Raw genomic sequence first — 4,449 nt, 5'->3', positions numbered from 1 at the left:
CTTCCTCCTCCAGACTGAAAATAAATGCAGCATTTTACACGGATTAAAATTATTAGACAATACTAAATTATTATAACATCTGATTTATCTAATTTTTTTTGCTGTGTTTAAGTACAAACCGGGGCGGGGTTACGGTCTAATTTAAACGGTTGTGCACGAACGCCCCGCGCGCCAATAAATCATGTCTGACTGCAGCTTTTAAGGCCCGCTGCTGTATTTATCTGCGTTTTCCTATTTTATTTACTCTGTTTTCTTAATTGTATTCGTTGAAAAGCTGTCGACATATTAAAATCACACGAACACTAAAATAATAAGAACTGTGACGCCTCAGGTTTTCAGCCGAAAGGCCAGAAAAAGGGAAATCATCACTGAGAAATGAATAAATACATAATTAAATGAACGGAGACGCGCGTGTCAGTGGTTTAAAATTTTATGTTTCGTCCATACAACGAAAACACATTTTAACGGCTCACCTTACTGCTAACATTCATCAGTTTCCTGCTTGGTAATAATGCGATAAGAGTTCCCAAAGTGTGCGTGAAAAGTCCATTTATCTTCAACTCTCCACGTTTGCGCGTGCTGGTTGCACGTGGCAACAACGGCCTTTCCCGTAATGCAAATCTATGTCTTTTCCACCTGCGTCAAAACGACGAGAACACAGTGCTAACCGTGTCTGACCTCTTGATAGACTAACAAAAGTGCGAAAGAAAAAAAAAAGGAAAAAATAAATAAATTATTCAAATTAAAATGCCGGTAATGTATTTTCCCTGCGTCAAAACCTTTTAAAAATGCACTTATTTCCGGTTATTAATCCGGTTATTAGCCATTAATACGACTTCCTTCAAGTGCTTTTGTTTTCAAATTAATTCGTTATTGCTCAACTGCATAAAAAACAAACAAAAAAATCTAACATCACAACTAACTGTGCAGGGGCGTTGTTAGCATTTTCTTTAAAGAATCAAGTGGCACAGGACACTGTGGGGAACCAGGAACAGAGTTTATTTTCTTCCACAGTGGAAAAAAACACAACTAGGCTTGATTTTCTCGCTGGTGTGCAGCCCTGTGCTCTCTTACAGGTGGTATCAAATGTGTGGGTGCACAAGAATTTAAACATTGCTCGGTAGTGAGTGGGAAGTTTTTAGATTTTTTTTTTAAACTCATAATGATAATATTAAGGACTATGACAAAAAATCATAATCCTAAAAAGAATGTTAATACTGAAATATTTACATATCAGAGACTACCAACTGAAGTCTCTGGGGACCCCGAGAATAAATTACTGTCAGCAGCAAATAAAATAAATTTAAAAACCAGAAGAGCAATTTAGTTGTGTGATTAATGAAATTGTAGTGAAAATGAAAACTATTATTATAGTAATATCAAGGCAAAGTTAAAAAATTATTGCACACACTTTTTTTAATTTTCACATTATTACTTAACAGCTTATTTACCGTCCTTTGAGTCTGGTATCACTGAGGTTTCACTCATTTCAATATAAATATTATTCCTGCTGTTTTTTTATTTTATTTATAAACACCAGACAGGACCTGACCTATTAGGCATCCACGAGGCATCCAAACCACCTCAGGTTGCTCCTTTAAATGAAGAGGAGCAGTAGCTCTACACTGAGCATTAAGCACCAAACTCTGCACCCTATAGGTCTGAGCCCAGACACCTTTCAGAGGAAACTCATTTCAACCACTAATAAACACAGTCGTATTTATTCAGTCACTCATGACCACAGGTTGATCCTTGTAGTTCAATAGCTTAGCTTTTATCTTAAGCTCGCTCTTCACAACACACCTGTACAAGATCTTTCTGTCATTCTCCCACCCTGTTCTCCTCTCGCTTGTGAACAAGACCTTGAGATCTTGAGATTTCCTCCACTTGGCGCAGCAACTCATCCCTGACCCAGAGTAGGCACTCCACCCTTTTCCAGCTGGGAACGGCGTCCTCAGACTTGGAGGTGTTAATTCCCATCCTAGTGCTTCATACTTACCTGCAAACCACCTGAGAGTAAGGCTACATCCACACTAGACCGGATAGATTTGAAAACGCTCCGCGTCCACACTATCAACTTCAGTCGTTTTCACAGAATTGTGCGTCCACATTGAAACAGCCAAAAACGCTTACGTTCCAGTACTGCACATGCATGAAACGGGAGACGATTCGACCTGCCTCATTTCTGTCTGCCGCTTCTTTACTTTCCAGCTCTTTGAAATGTCGCGGCAAAATGTTGAGGAAAAGCACAGAGTTTTTTAAATGGACTAACAATGAGGTGGAGTTGTTGCTGCGAGTAACACAAAAGTACAAAGTTGCAAAAGCGAGTGAGAATTAAAGAATTTGAAGAAAAGCTATCTGAAGCATGTACAGACTGATATTAATCTTTGATAGGGCTGTCAAAAGTGAGAGCAAACAAAACAACTGCTGTATAATGCCCTTGTATATAAGTTTAATTGGTCACTTGACTGCATCACATGACTAAAATGTGTCATAGTTTTCAAAAACTCCTGTGCACTGCCACGCGAGCACCGTTTTCAAATGTATGCGTTTTCGGGAGCGTTTTCAAAACGCTGCGTTTTCGATCAGCGAAAACGTCGTCTCAGTGTGGACGGGAGGCCCAAACGATGCGTTTTCAAACGAAAACGCATTAGTGTGGATGTAGCCTAAGTGGAGGTCACCACCTGATACACCTAAGAGAATCACATCATCTGCAAAAAGCAGAGATGAGTCCACTGAATCTGACACCCTACGCCTCTTGGATATGCTAAGAAATTCAGCCCATTAAAAGTTATGAATAGAGCCTCTGACAAAGGTTAGCACTGATGGAGACCAGTCTGACATTTTGTTGGCAACAAGTACCAGACTTTGACTCTCAACTAAAAACCGATGAAGCTAAAGACATGCTACAGGCAGGCAGAGCACACAGTTTGCCTCATGCTATGTCCAGGGCAAGCTGGTATGTGACAGTTGCTCTCTGTGTTTCAGGACCAAAGGTAACACCTTTATGATGTAAACCTTCCAGCTGAGAATTGGACAGCAACATCAGCACACGCATCACTCCCAGCAGGGTCACTGCCGCCTGGACTGGGCCTTGCAGTGTAACAGTACCAACTCTCTTTTTCCATGTGTGACATGACCAGGGCATGCCCCAGCTGTGCCGGGTAGAGTTGGTGGGGCCTTCAACCTTCTGATGATTTCCGTTTTACAATTTGAATTCTTTTTATATTGCTGGGTAGGTGTGTCTATGTTTGAAAATCTAAATAAAGTATGTAAAATGATTAAAAACTAGCATAAAATAAATAATATGGAGGACAAATGATACATTTTGGAGTAGAAGCAGGAAGAAGAAAATACTAAAAAGCACACAGGTATGACCAAATTTGTACCTTAGTAAAGTATTTAAAGTGAATGTAATAAATTACATTTCCACTATGGGCCTATCCATCCTCCATTCCACTTCAACGTCACTGTTTGTGGAGTGGGCTTTTATTTTGGGTGGGAGCCAGTGACACCCAAGGCCCTCCCTCTAGACGCACCTCTGTCACCACGTATTTGTTAATTTAGCTCTTAACGCCTACATCACCAATCAAAAACTAATATTGGCAGTTTACACTGCTATTTCCAGGAGAGAAACTCTTTTCTTCTCCCGCCTCCCACATTTCAGCCACGCCAACTTCCGCATGTTACAAAGTGCGCTAAGCCACAAGAAACAAGCTCAAGACCAGTTTATGACCCTGCGGCTATAATTTTGGATGACACAAAGACACAGAGGGGGAGAGAGAGGAGGACGACTGTGATGAAGTGCCTCCACACTGCAACAGAAAAAGTCATTCACAAAGACGGCGCTTCCCTATGCTAGCTCCACCCTGCATGGGATTAAGTGCAGAAAAATCTGTATGTAGTGTATATTTTGAAATGTTCCTTAATTGAGGTCAGGGTGACACAACACTGTTGAGTAGAGTCAGCTTGCTCACACAGATAAACAATTTTCTGTCATATGTGTGTCCTAGATTCCAAACGCTCATATTAAACATGTTCAAATGTCAAATTATGTCATTGCATGTGTAAGTAATCTGTTACTTGCACAAATAACCTGCGACTTCTGATTGCTCCAAATTGGAACAGAAATCCTGGCTCTATACGGTTCCTGTAAGAGCAGATGTATTGTCATCTCAGGCACTGCTCCAGAAGCTCCGCCCATCTGCTGTTAAAATAATTTGCTTGCTGGAGACAGCCAATCTGAAGACACCGGCTTTGTCTTTGTTTCCGATAGTGGATTAACTGAAATCCTACTCCAATGCCCAGTATAAGATAAATAAGGATTATTTTAAAGTGTGAATCATGCAAAGCTACTCTAATAGCTCTACACCTCTGCTAATTATCGTGATAAAATATATCTACTGGGCCAGTGTATCCAATGTGAAATGTGAGAAGATTAAGAATATT

The sequence above is a fragment of the Astatotilapia calliptera genome, chromosome 7 (assembly GCF_964374335.1).
Source record: "Astatotilapia calliptera chromosome 7, fAstCal68.1, whole genome shotgun sequence".
Taxonomy (NCBI): domain Eukaryota; kingdom Metazoa; phylum Chordata; class Actinopteri; order Cichliformes; family Cichlidae; genus Astatotilapia; species Astatotilapia calliptera.
This window is presented reverse-complemented; position numbering follows the sequence as displayed.